Here is a 15,189-nt window from a genome sequence, read left to right on the forward strand (position 1 = left end):
ACTAGTCTGGTCTGGTCGGTTTGGCAGTGATTGGGTTTGAGGTGCCGGAGATCGACTAGTCTGGTCTGGTCGGTTTTGAGGTGCTGGGTATCAGCAGTGCTCGTCCAACGGTGGCAAACTTTTTTCCTTCCAGAAGCATATATCGAGCACCTTTACTTTAACCTTCTCCTGGAGCGTCCCAGGACCTTCCTCTGGCGCTTCGGTTCCTTGCCAGAAGCCTTAGAAGGTGCAGGTCGTTTGGGCGGCATCATGGGCCTTGGAGAAAAAACGTAGAAAATATTCGAAGTTCACAAGCGAAACTTTGTCTCGTGCGTTGTGTGACTGGTCGAGCACCACGCGTTATAATTTATTGCTTAAATAATTTATATTTTATACATTATTACGGCGATGTACCAGGACAGATTGTCAAATCGTCCCAAGGTCACAAGAAAATCCGCAGAAAAAATTAGTTACGTTCCAAGGGAAAACCCGTGATGAACCGGGGGCGCGATAGGTGAACCGCGATGAAGCGGGGGTTGACTGTAAATGAAAAATCAAATGCAGGTGAGTGACCCGAGACAATGGGGAACCACAATTCGTATGCTTACACAATGAGTAAGCTCACCCAGCTAATATATATATATATATATAGATAGATAGATAGATAGATAGATAGATAGATAGATAGATAGATAGATAGATAGATAGAGAGAGAGAGAGAGAGAGAGAGAGAGAGAGAGAGAGAGAGAGAGAGAGAGAGAGAGAGAGAGAGAGAGAGAGAGAGAGAGAGAGAGAGAGAGAGAGAGAGAGAGAGAGAGAGAGAGAGAGAGAGAGAGAGAGAGAGAGAGAGAGAGAGAGAGAGAGAGAGAGAGAGAGAGAGAGAGAGAGAGAGAGAGAGAGAGAGAGAGAGAGAGAGAGAGAGAGAGAGAGAGAGAGAGAGATATAGAGAGAGATAGATAGATGAGTTTTCTGTGGAATGGAAAACGAGTGTTGGCACACTAAACAGATAATGGAAAGGTGCGTACTGCCTTGAATACATGCATATATACATATAATTTTGTTGTTTTATTTTTTTTCAGGAAATAATGGACATCCAACCAAAAATAACTCTATCTACACTACTGGTCAAAAGTTTTAGAACAGCCCCATTTTTCAGTTTTTACTGAAATGTAAGCAGTTCAAGTCTAGTGAATAACCTGAAATGGTACAAAGCTAAGTGGTAAACTGCCAGAGGTTAAAAAAAGTTGAAGTTACCAAAAAATGAAAAATAATGTAAATTTCAGAGTTGGTAAAAAAGGCAATTTTTAGGGAACAAGTAATGGGTTAGCAACTGCAGCTGTTTTGCAGCAATGGAAGTAAATTAAGCCTTGAAAGTTGATGCAAACAATTCCTACAGGTGTCCCAACTTTTGTTTTACAAACCCTCTGTCTGTATAAAAGCAGTGTTGGAACAGACTGTGTTGCTGCACCCTCTGAAGCATTATTTAGACAATATTGCACTGCAGGGAGTAGTATATTGCTATCATAATGGCGAGAAAAAGACAATTAACAAAGGAAGACAGACAGACCATTATAACCCTTAAAAGTGTAGGTCTTTCCTTTAAGGAAATTGCAAAGCAAGCCAAGGTGTCAGTGAGTACAGTTTCCTACACCATCAAAAGGCATTTGCTAACTGGAGGAAACTCTGACAGGAAGAGGTCTGGCAGACTCAAAGCCACAACACAATCAGAAGACAAGTTTCTGAGAGTCAACAACTTGCGTGAAAGGTGGCTTACAGGACAGCAGCTTCAAGCACAGCTTAACACTGGTCGAAGTAAGGAATTGCAACTGTGTTTCAACAGTTTCAACTGTGAAGAGAAGACTTCGAGCTGCAGCTTTGACAGGTCGAGTGTCAGTAAGAAAGCCATTGCTAAGATGGCAAAATAAGAAAAAGAGGCTTGCCTGGGCCATGAAGCATCGCCAGTGGACTACTGAAAACTGGAAGGTCTTAAGGACCGATGAATCAAAATTTGAAATCTTCGGTTCATCACGCAGGGTTTTTCTATGCCGTTGAGTCGGCGAAAGGATGGTTCCTCAGTGTGTGACACCAACTGTCGAACATGGAGGAGAAAGCGTGATGATCTGTGGCTCTTTTGCTGGATCCAGAGTAGGCAACTTGCACAGAGTGATTGGCACCCTGAACCAAAACGGCGACCACAGCATTTTGCAGCACCATGCAGTACCCTCTGGTCTTCGCCTAGTTGGTCAGGGATTCATCCTACAGCAAGATAACGAGCCAAAACGTACCTCCAAGCGATGTCAGAACTTCCTTAGAAGAAAAGAACAAGACAGTAGGCTTCAAATCATGGAATGGTCAGCACAGTCTCCAGACTTAAACACCAACGAGCTGGTTTGGTATGAACTGGACAGAAGGGTGAAAGCAAAGCAACCAACAAGTACAACACATTTGTGGGAACTTCTGCAACAGTGTTGGGAAGAACTTTCCAAACAATATTTGATTTCCATTGTGGAAAGAATGCCACGAGTATGTTCGACTGTTATATCTGCAAAAGGTGGCTACTTTGATAAGTCAAAAATTTAGATTAAATTTTGTTCAACAAAACGATTCCATGATTTCTTTTTTATCTGCAATTGTTTATTTGTTCTACGCTTTAATTTCAGAGTACTGTACATTGAAACATTAAACTGCTTAAATTTCAATAAAAACTGGAAAAATGGGGGTGTTCTAAAACTTTTGACCGGTAGTGTACTTGAGTAATTTCGTAATTACAAGACACCATCAAGACTGGTCTCATTCGTCTGAGTCCGGACCTGCCCTTGCTTTTCACCTGCGCCACCAGGAGTGGACGTAGGTTAATGTTTTCACCTGCTGTCTGTTTTTCTGTCTGTTTGTCTGTGTGTTGGATATCTTAAAAAGTTGTGGACAGTTTCAGACGAAATTTGGTGAACAGGTTGGATGTAGGACAAGGACAGATTGATTAGATTTTGGTGAAGATCCAAATCGAGATACCAGAATATTTTAAATTAATTCTTCACCATTGTGTTCTTACATATAGTAGCATGGCTGCCAGGTAGCTATCATTTCTTGGAAGCAAGGCTGTGCCACTGATGCTGTGCCCCTCCACCAGTACACTGGTATTCATTTCACCAACCGCTGAAGAATGACAGGATGAGTCAACCCCACCTGGTGTTAATGCAGCAGCCAACGGGGCTTGAACTCAGAACCCAAAGATCCTAAACCAGCCACCCTAACCACGAAGCAAACACCAGGTTTCACCATTGAGAGATGGAGCCAAAAACAATATATAGCAAGATATCTCAAAAGGGTAATGCATGGATTCTCAGACTGAATTTGGTCAACAGGTTGGATGTCTGAAAAGGAAGAATTGATTCAATTTTGGTGAAGATCCAGATCTGAGAGTTCATGTTATTAAAGTGATTTTTCACCATTGAGAGATGGGGCCAAAAACGATATAATAGCACGATTTTTCAAAAAACTGCAGGCGAATTATGACAAAATGAGGTGGATGAGTTGGGTCGATGACAAAAACAAGCCGATTAGGTCTGTATGCAGATCTGGCCTATCAGTGGGATATAAAACGTAAACTGTTCAACCTGAGGAGGTAAACTTTCCCGAGTGTCTTTGTAGTCCATTAATAAATCAGCAGACTAGATCTTGATACCCTCGCCGAAGGAGAGGGTATTGCATTTGGGTCTGTTTGTTATTTGTTTGTTTATTATTTGCAAAATTGAAGATTTTTCAAGTATATTGGTCAGTCGATTTTGTTATTCTGTCTGTCTGTCTGTCACCTACAGGTCACAATTCTAAACCGATCGTCATGAAACTTTACCAAGTTATCGTGGTAGTCTCCACTGAGAAGCCTATTGATTTTGAGGTCAAAGGTCATCTGAAAAAGGTCAAAGGTCATCTGAAAAAGGTCAAAGGTCATCGTGAAGTCAAATTTCTAAATCGTCATTTTTCATCCGATTGACTTGAAATTTGAACAAGTCTGAAGACGACGATGGTTCACGAGCGGTATTTGACGATGTAGATTGTTTCAGAAGTCAAGGATGAGACAATGTGATAATGTTTGACCAAGTTATAAAAATGATCAACATGATGTGGTACGAGTGACAGGTTATTAGATGCAAAATGTCGAAAACCCGGTTTCGTTCAACAACTTTCAAAATTTGACCTTTGCATAACCTTTAAAGGTCAAAAAACAATGTTGTGGACATTAAAATAAGGAAACAGGATACGTGCTATAGCTTATTGGAGTTAGTTCGTTGAAAAAGGTCGAAAACCCGGTTCGATTCCCACAATTTTGAAAATTTGACCTTTGTGAACTTTAAAGGTCAAAGGTCAAGGATTATGACCTTTGGTGCAAAACTTCCTCCGGAACATTCCAGGAACAATATAACGTCATATAGGCTATATGGCATTTCACACTCCTCGGATTATCCATACTTTGATGAAATCAGCGTAAAAACAAACTTGAAGGGGGTGCCACGGGCAAGGTGTTCGAGATAGAGCAAAATGGTTTTAAGACCTTAGGTGGGGAATGACCTCAAGATTATGCATAAAAAATATTGTCATCCTACCTCTCAAAGGTTGGGCGGTCGTATGATTTTTATGTCAAAATTCGCAATTTTCTAAGTTCGTGACCTTGTGACCTTAGGACGAAAATGAAAAATCGAGCTCCGTGGGGTGATGCAGGTGCCATTGGGCTATCCAAATACCGAAACCCCTGCCAGATTCGACAAACCCCCGAGGAGAAGATGCAAATTGAAATTGGCTACCCCCTAAAACACAATTCGCAATTTTCTCAGTTTGTGACCTTGTGACCTTGACCTTGGGACGAAAATGAAAAAAAAAATCGAGCTCCATGGGGCTATGAAGGTGCCATTGGGCTAACCAAATACCGAAACCCCAGCCAGATTTGACAAACCCCTCGGAGAAGATAATTTTTTATGTCAAAATTTGCAATTTTCTAAGTTCGTGACCTTGTGACCTTGACACGAAAATGAAAAATCGAGCTCCATGGGGCTATGCAGGTGCCATTGGGCTAATCAGATATCGAAACCCCTGTCAGATTCGACAAACCCCCTAGGAGAAGATGCAATTCGAAATCGGCTACCCCCTGAAAACACGTTTTTTGGGCGTGGCTCCGCCCATAATGGACGCAACACGCCCATTCTCAGGAAAACACAACTAGATCATGATATAAACCTCCCACCAAAATTTTATCAGGATCGGATCAAAACCCACGGAGCTAAGCTCGGGACAGACAGACAGACAGACATACAGACATACAGACAGACATACAGACAGACAGACGCAACAATAACGTATATAGTGGTCACTTATTTTTTTCGTGAAAATATTTTTTTCGTGAACCAACAAGATTTGTGTCACTGAATTGGAAACCAACTATTTTTGAGGTGAAAAGGTAAAAGGTCAAATCAAGGTTGAACTTCGAAAATCATCAACTTTTATCTGAAAAATTGTCAATTTTCATCCGATTGACTTGAAAATTAAACAGCAATTTCATAGTGTATTACTGAATTTGGAAACCAACTATTTTTGAGGTCAAAAGGTCAAAGATCATCTCAAGGTCAAACTTATAAAATCATCAATTTCAATCTGAAAAATAATTAATTTTCATCCGATTGACCTGAGCTTTGATAAAGATTGCCAATTTTAATCTTAATGAAATAGACAATTTGATGTTTCCATGGCAACCTTTGGAAAAGGGGGGGGGGTGGATTTTGCAAATATCATACCCTGCATGGTCTTTTTCTTGTTTTTTTGTTTGTTTGTCTTTTTGTTTGTTTGTTCGTACAGAACTTTTGTGTTTTTCTCTGCAACTGCTTGTGAGATTGAGACAAAATTTCCACCATAGGTGCGACTACTCGTTTAGAATGTTTCAATCATAATTATGATGTCATAGGTCACGTGGTGTGGTAGAAATGTTGGAAAAATGGAAAAACTTTGGACCTCTGTATCGCTGAAACCTCACCAAGGAAAAAATTGAAACTTGGCATACGGCAAGTACACCTCATGGGGAATAAGTGTGATTTTTGATGACATCATAGGTGCCTTCGTTTTGATGTCATAATTGCATATGTAGAACGCTACTTCTGATCAGCATGAGAAATTTTGAGGGTCATCTTGGGATAAAATGGTCCACAGAAAAATTTTGATGACATCATCAGTCAAGTGATTTAGCAGCCATATTGTAGGGTTTTTTTAACCTTCAAAAATCTTCTGCTCTAAAGAAGCTGAACAGATTGAGGCGAAACTTAACAAGTGTGACCGCCTATCCATGAGAAACAAGACGTTCATACATTTGATGTCATAGGTCACATGGTTTGGCAGCCATAATGGAATTATGCCAAAACATTTCAAAAATCTTCTTCTCCAGAACAGCTGGACAGATCAAGGGATAAATTCACAAAAATGTTCCCCAAGCCATGGGTGTACAAGTGTGTTCAGGAATAATTGATAAGTTACATAGTTTGGCAGCCATATTGGATTGAAGAAAAATATTAAATAATGTTTTCTCAGGAACCGCTTAATCAATTGACATGAAACAATTATGATCTAGTAATCATGAGAAATACATGTTTTAAATTTCAACATGATCAGATGCATGGTCTGGCAGCCAGAATTATTTAATATTTTGATACGACTTCTTTTTGTTTTATGGATTTTTTTTTTTTTTTTGAATAAGGCTCACTTGGCTGTGTCTGGATGGGTTTGTGGGTAGAGGAGTAGCAGCTGAAATGCGAATCCTATTCAGGTTCCTGCTGATGACTTCAGCTTTGCTTTTTGCTTGTTCAGGTTCCTTCTGATTACTCCAATGCAGGACTGTACCTATTTGGTCTTCCATTTGATTTGAATTGAATTTATTTTAATCCCATTCTAAATTCCATTGAATAATGAATAATAATTTTAAAAAGCGTCATGAGTCAGGCTCAGGTGTCTGATCAAAGCGGGGTTGCATCAAAGCGGGACATCTTGGTACCCGGTCATCACTGCCAGCAGTTATAAAGTGGAAGTTCTAATTAAGTCTCTTATTAATTACGTAACACACCAATACACAAATTCGTGGAGTTGAAGTGCCTTTTTTCCTTTTAAAATGTATAATCCCAAACACACCAATCTAATACCCCTGTTCGAGTTGCACCAAAGACTTTTAAAATGGTACGTCTTGCTTCTTTGCTTGATACTCAGCCTATGAAAAGGATAGAGTATGGACAAACATCCATATATTGGTGGTTATAGCGCAGGCTTTGATGAGCCAAATGGCCTCCTCCTGTGTAGCCATTTCTTGTAAGGGAGACAAGACAGTTTATGAGTTTGTTTGTTTCTTATAATCCTCCAACCCCGTGGACCAAGTCCCCCTGAATGTGCTGTACCGCATTATTTTCACATGCAGGATGTCTACGTCACAATAAAAAACTCAATTATTAATCAAATGGATGTTAAAATATGAAATAACAGCGTTTTGGCCGATCAGCCATGCTCTATCAGGTGTGCCCTTTGGTGAGTGACGGGCTGAGCTTGGGTTTCACCTCCACACTTCCACTTTTGAAGATAATAATTCTCTGTCGGGAAGCTAACCAATTGCATTTAAATATTTATATTCCGTCTAAAATGCAAGGTAATATATCAAGGGTCCACAGTCTCTGCGGAACTACACTGAATGTAAGGAGTGGTTGCAAGCTCATGTACGACCTGAAAGAAGGAAATGAGGAGACCATTTGGCTCATCATTTCCGTATTGCATTCCTGAGTTAATATTTGCTCCAGCTTTACAGAACAATCTTATTGATGTTTCAGTAAGGTCGAAATAACCCAATTTTGATCAGCGAACCCAACTTCATGTTGAAAATAATGAAGATAAGGGAGAAGAAACTTTGGACCCACCCCACCACCACTGTTCCATATAGAAAATCGAGTTTTAGTGCACTAATAAGAGCATAGAAAAACAAATCTCAGCAAGGTAATGAAAAACGAAAATACAGTTGAATGTACTGTCTAAATAATCCATCCATCCATTGGGACCATACTCTCTGCAGAGTGTCGGTGCTGCCTAAGCAGTCTCCTTGGCTATTGGGCACCATCCTGGATGGGTCGCCACTCTGACACAGGATACCAGCAAGCTGGCACTCATTTTGCCGACCTCAGAAGGATGACGGGCAGAGTCAACTCCACCTGGTATTAATTCACCAGCCAAGGGGGATTAGGAATTCAGGATTCTAGGATCCCAAGCCCACCACCCCAACCATTAAGCCAACACCAGGCATGTCTAAATACAAAAATGGAAAACAAGCTTTAGTGGATTAAACAGGACACTAATATATAACCAAACCATTATACACGAGCGAGATGTGGTAGTGTGTATGTATATGATGCACAAACTTGGACCTAAATCACCACAAATGGATTGGGCAATAACTCCTCAACAGGTAGATAAATAGTGTGGAAATGACAAGGGTGGGGAGAAGGATGCAATTACTCAATGTCTTCATCCATTTATCTGAAGCCTGGTGGTGGCTAAATGGTAAAGGTGGCTGGCATAATATATTAGGGTTGATCCTAGTACAAGCCTCTGTGGTGCCATACATAACACCAGGTGAGTTGCCTTAGTTTGTCATTTTTCCGAAGTCGGCAAAATGAGACCCAGGTTAATGGGAAGAATGAACTATTCGAGTATCTTGTGCTGGAGTGGCAACCTGCCCAGGATTGTGACCCTTAGCCAATGAAACTGCCTCGGCAGCCCGATGCACTTAACCGTGTGAAAGGAGTGGTGACAGTACTGTATTATTATTACTAGCTACAGCAAGCCCGTGTGTGCGTGTGTGAGTGTGTGTGTGTGTGTGTGTGTGTGTGTGTGTGTGTGTGTGTGTGTGTGTGTGTGTGTGTGTGTGTGTGTGTGTGTGTGTGTGTGTGTGTGTGTGTGCGCGCGCGCGTGCACCCCAGTAGAATGTCTCAGAAAGAGGGTCTGCCGTGGTACATATATGAACCAAGATAAAAAAGAAAGAAAACGAAAGAAAACATCAGTGGTCAGAAATTGAACAGAGCAAGGTCGAGCAGAAAAAGGTCAGAATGAAAACAGAAAAATGGAATCGCATTCAATTCCAGTCATCATCACACACATCCTGGAGCTTCTCTCTACCCCTCACTTGCCCTCCCCCACTTTACTCCAGCTTTTTCTATTTCCATCTAACCTGGATACTTGTGAATGCATCCCACATCTCTAATTCATATGCACTTGTGTAATTTGAAAGGCATTTGCAGTTCCAAGCACCTCCACCCTCCAGCACTCAACTACTCCTGCACTTCACCCACTCAAACACTCACATCCCAGAAGGCACACAGATTTACTCCTCTTTTATAAAATCTAATGTAAATGCAGAACCATGGATGAAAAATATTTGAGGTTTTGTGGATGCACATCCATATTACGATCAAAATTAAATTATCAATAAATAAGACTACAAAATAAGGAAACATCGATTGCGATTTAGAAATACTGCTTGAAGTTGTGATATTGAGGAAAAACTAGAAGGAAAACCTTTGACATCTCCGGCATCGCCAAAAATGCTTCTGTCAACATTATGACATCATTATACGTACTTGTACCAAGTTTGATTTAAATTCCTGAACCCAGATTCAAAATATTAAATAATTCTGGCTGCCAAACCATGCATCCGATCAGGTTGAAATTTGAAACACATATTCTCCATGACTACTAGATCACAATTGTTCAATCAATCATCAACTTTGATTGATGAAGCGGTTCAAGAGAAAAAAAAATTCTTTACATTTTTGTTCAATCTAACATGGCTGCCAGACCATGTGACCTATTAATTATTCGTGAACACCCTGGTATCCCCATGGCTTGGGGAATATGTGGGTGAAGTTTCCCTTTGATCTCTCAAGCCGTTTCAAAATTTTTTCCAAGTTTCAAATTTTTGCATGGAGTGGTTTTGGAGACACAGAGGTCTAAAAGTTTTTCCTTTTTCCAACATGGCTACCACACCACGTCACCTATGATGTCATAATTATCATTGAAACATTCTACATGAGTAGTCAAACCTTTTGTGAAAATTTCGTGTCTATTGGATAAGTGGTTGCAGAGAAAACAGACAAACTTAGCACAGACAGACAGACAGATGAGCCCAAAACGCAATGCCTCATCAGTGGAGGCAGAAAAAAAAACTTAAAACCCTCATTTTTCTAAATAAGATACACACAGGCACACATGCACACAAGCTCCCCTTTTCCACATGTCATATATAAGAAAATAACATTATGACCATCATACATCTGTAGCTTACTCACTTAACCCCATATTGACAGGTCCACATGATCATGATACGAGCTCAATGGTATGTTCTTGCAAAAACATTGTGATTTTTTCTGTATCCACATGACTGCAGATTGTATAGACAGCTTAACAGTATCAAATAGGAAATGGGAATGTGCCCTATCCTGAAGCACCTCTTTCTGACAGTGTTCCAGAATAACAGTTGTGTTGCTGGAAACGAATAAACGGAGAAGCGATTCAAAACCAGATAGCTCAAAGGTAAGCATGCTTTAGCTGAATCTATCCATCATGGCACCAAACTTTAAAAAGCACGACAAATGTTGTCCGTAATTGCACACAATCATTTCTGCCCCATCATTCATACTCCGAGTCTGCACTCTGGATTTCTGTCACTCCCTTTGGCATTTTAAAACCGCTTCCCAGGAACCCAGGAAGAGCACGGAAGAAAGGAGAAGGTCCAAGCAAGCACGTCAGGATACAGAGTTCCCAATGAAGTGTCATGAAGAAACTGGGTGGTCCATCCCATGGAATCTCCTCTCCCTCTTGAAACAATGTGCAAAATTAACATCTTCCGGAGAGGGATGGTAACTTTACATAAATCGACTATTTCATGCACGCGGATGGATAATAAACTGCTTGGCCGATTTGTGTGTGCAGCCCAGTAGGATGTCTGAAGGGTTTATGTGGAAGAGAGCTGGGAAGTCAAATTCAGAGATTAATAATGAGCATACAACAAAGAACTGAACGCAAAAAAGAAACGTGGAGAAAATGCATTCTCATGGGGAATGAAGATTTTTTAAAAGTGGAAATTGATTTTAAAAAAGGAATTTCAATAATTTTCTTGAAAAATTCATCATTCATATTAAACCATCTGTAAACAATCCCAGAAAATAGTCATCCCTCGAGCGAGGGGTGGAAGCGTGAGGAGGGGAGGGAGACCTTTCCCTAACTATAATATCGACCAATTTGGAAGCAAAAAGCAGAAAGTTACAAAGCACCCACAAAGAGAAGAAATCTACCCACAAGGCCTTCGTCGAGTACTGATCTCCCCTCTGGGCTGGTGCCCCTGCCTCACACCCTGCTCAGCTTGATGCCGTGGAAACCAAGGTTTTACTCTTATTAAAATTTCCCGTGTTGAAGCTGAGTCGATGGGCCTATCACTTTGCTATCACAGACAAGTTGGTAGTCTCTCTGTCTTGTACCACCTCCTTTCTGGTGTTGCACGCTCTGCTCCTTCCATACTTCCCCCCCCCCCCCTTCCCAAGGTTTCTGGAGGTGTACAAGCTGGTAAAACCTCCTGGTGAAACTCCAACAATCCCAGATCACTGCTCACCTCCACTGTTTTGTTCCTCTTGCTTTTCTGACCAGTGGAACCAACTTCCACATCCTCCTCATTGTTCCCTCCAGTTCTTCAAGACAGCTGTTCACCACCATCTCAGATAAACAGCCCATCCAAATCCACGATCTTCTTTTACCCCAATTAACACCCCCCACACCCCCTTTCCCCCCATTTTTGTAGTTGGTACACTTTAATCGATTGTAATATGGAGGTGCATCCCAAGCCTTCAAAGTTTCCAGTTTCTCCTTCCTGAGTGCTTGCTTCTGTATCCATCTTGTCCTTCCCGTGTGTCCTTCCCTACTCCTCTTTCTTCCCAACGTCCATTATTTCTGTCAGTCTATCTCAACTTTATCCTTCAACCCTGCTTTTGGAGTTTCCCCCCTCTCTTTCAACTGTTCCTTTTGTTCTGTTACATCCTGCATGGTCATGTGTTCTAGCTCCCCCACAAGCCTCAATGTTGTAGTTTTTAAAATAGGACCACTGGACGTACAGCTTATCTGGGCCCTGTCCTAATGTTGTCACCCAAATTTAGTATCATTCTGACTGGTGGGTCTGGAGAAGAAGATTTTTGAAGGAATTTACACGATTTTCGCAAGAATTGAATAAGTCGGACATTGACTGAGCTTTGCAATTCCTGTTAAGTCAGGAGCAGAACCTTGCTGCCAAATTTCAGCCAGATCGACCCTGTGGTTTGGCCGGATAAGTTGAAATAAGAGACGGACAGGTGGACGGACAGACAGACAGAGGTGGACAGATGGTGCATGATGACAAGATGATATCTGGAATTCCAATTCCAGAAATGCGAAAAAAAAATCTGCCAAAATGTCGGAAGTCACAGAAAATTTTAATGGCATTACTGAATATGTGTGGGAAGGATTTGTGGGAGGGAGGAGATATTGTTTATCGGGAACCTTGACAAATTATAAATAGCTTTGTGAGGGTTGCTTCAGCAGCCCCACCTTCCATTGAGACAGCGACCTGGCAGGTTAAATTCTTAGCCTTGAAAATGCTTACAGCTGCTCATGAGCATCCTGATAACCAACCAGATGGGTATAGTGGGGCGGATATGTAACATTTTTTGGTGGAGTTGTGCACTTCTGGAAAGAAGCATGAAACTTTGCCCTGGGGGGGGGGGGGTTGGGTATGCTGATTTCAAAAATTGCGGGAACCACGATGTCACTCCAGCAGTTCTCGCCAAAAATTAAGAAATTCAAAATGGCCGCCGCAAAAACACATTTTTGCCCATAAAACGGCTCGAAGTTGCCCAATTGCCTTGATCTTGATGTCTACACCTGTTTTTGAGGTCAATGAATCCAATAAAACACATGAGAAGACTCATAATCTACATCTTCATGCTGAAAATTTAAAAATATTGCTGCTATAACACTAATTTTCATCGAAACGTATCATAGTGATTTGCACCAAAGATTAATTCCTTAAATAATTGTGTTCATGCCACTAGAGCAGAAACCTGGTAAGGCTTGAATTTAGCACATTCTTGATGTTATTCATGCACCATTGTCATATAAATGCAAAGCAAATTGTGTAAATGTACATCTCTACACAATGATGTACTTCTCTTCTCAAGGATGTATATATCATGCCAGGCTAAAGACAGTGATATGGATGCTTTCTTCAGGCATGAAAATCATGCCTGGCCTCCATCATTGGCAGCAAATCGCATCATGCACCAATCAAGCAAATCGGACTTGATGGAATGTTTGGAATCATTGGTACCTCAAGCAGAATCTGTTCCAAAAGTGGATGTAAAAATTGTTGATGGCGCTGCCCTTGTGCACATACTCGATCCGAAGAAGTCAAAGGCTTCTGTCAAAACTTTCAAGGACTACTCACAACTGGTGTTCCTGCCATATTTGGAACGTATGCTCCAGGATGTTGTTCGTTTGGATGTAGTCTGGGATGTATACAAGGAGGACAGCCTCAAGGCACAGACACGACAGAACCGTGGATCTGGAAACAATCTCAGAGTTGCCAACAACACAAAAATGCCTATCAACTGGAAGAATGTCCTGCGTTGTGATTCGAACAAAGAGAGTCTGTTCAAACTCTTAGCCAGTGCAATACAGGAGTTTCAACCCCCCGAACGGAAGCTAGTCATCTCTACACATGGCGAGAAAGTTGTTTCATCACCCATATCCAATCTCTCGGACTTGTCCTGCACTCATGAGGAAGCGGACACACGGCTCCTGTTTCATGCTTTCAATTCATTCAATCACGGATTCACCAAGCTGATGATACATGCTACGGATACCGATGTGGTGGTTATTGCAATTGCTGTGGCAAGTGTCTTAAAGGAGTGTGAAATATGGGTGGCATTTGGTCATTGGTCTAAAGTACGGTATATCCCCTGTCACCTGATTTCAGCTGAATTAGGTGATGATGCATCTTGGGGTCTTCTGTTTATGCATGCAGTATCAGGATGTGATACTGTTTCTGCCTTCTTTGGAATTGGAAAGAAAACAGCTTGGGCAGTACGGCAAAGTATGCCTCAGCTTACACCTACTTTCGTTAGTTTATCTCGTGCTCCAGCTCAGATATCCCAAGACGATATGGACCAAATAGAAAGATATGTTGTTCTCTTGTATCAGCGAACATCTGCACTTTGCCATATGAATGAAGCCAGGAAGCAGTTGTTCACTAACAACCGTAAGATGGAAAACATTCCTCCAACATTACATGCCCTAGAACAGCATGTGAAAAGGGCTGTTTATAAGGCAGGGCATATCTGGGGAGAGCCACTTGTAGGAAAGCCCAATGTTCCATCACCAGATATATGGGGCTGGGAGAGAGTGAAAAATGATTCCCCATGGACTCCATGCTGGTCTACTCTGCCAGAGGCAGCCAAAGGTTGTCAAGAACTGTTGAAATGCGGATGCAAAAAGGAATGCACTAAAAGATGCACTTGTGTCAAAGCAAATCTGCCATGTACACAGTTGTGCTTCTGCTCGGGACAGTGTAACAGAGAGTAAGAAGTAAATCTTGGCCATGTTAACACAACACTACAGTGACATAGTGACTGATATGTTGGAATAATTCGACAAAATTTTAAATGGACACATATGCTGCACCCTTCGCACATGGTTTTCCTAGTTTTTTTTTCCATCATATAGTTCCTGCAGTATTGAGAAATACATATTCTAAAGGTACTACATGTGTTGTACCTGATCATTCCATGGCAGAATAGTTCAGAGTTAAGCCGAGCTACTGGAGCAATAGTAAACCCCTGGTGGTAATTCTTGGAACTTGTCCATGTCATTTTGTTGTGTAGCACAGGTGTCCTTTTAACAGAACGAATGACACACAATTGGATCCCTTAAACTCATAAAAATTGTATTGGTGCCAAGATGGCAATCGGTGCACTCACTTTTGATGTTGGCTGTTTTAGGAAATTGCGCTATGGGCATTTAAAATTATATTTTTTTTACAATAAAGATATATGTTGAGTCTTCACATGTGTTTTATTGGATTAATTGACCTCAAAAACATAGGTACAGACATCAAGATCAAGGCAA

The 15,189-nt window shown here is 41.2% G+C and overlaps 1 protein-coding gene across 6 annotated transcripts in view; it reads right to left on the bottom strand.

Annotated features, from left to right (window-relative positions):
• LOC147010706 (dystrophin-like) overlaps positions 1–15,189 on the bottom strand; it is a 1,018,488-nt gene that overhangs the window by 435,089 nt on the left and 568,210 nt on the right. The window lies entirely within an intron of this gene.

Source organism: Eptatretus burgeri, chromosome 16, assembly GCF_056783735.1.
Source record: "Eptatretus burgeri isolate ZD-2024b chromosome 16, Ebu_testis_v1, whole genome shotgun sequence".
NCBI lineage: Eukaryota > Metazoa > Chordata > Myxini > Myxiniformes > Myxinidae > Eptatretus > Eptatretus burgeri.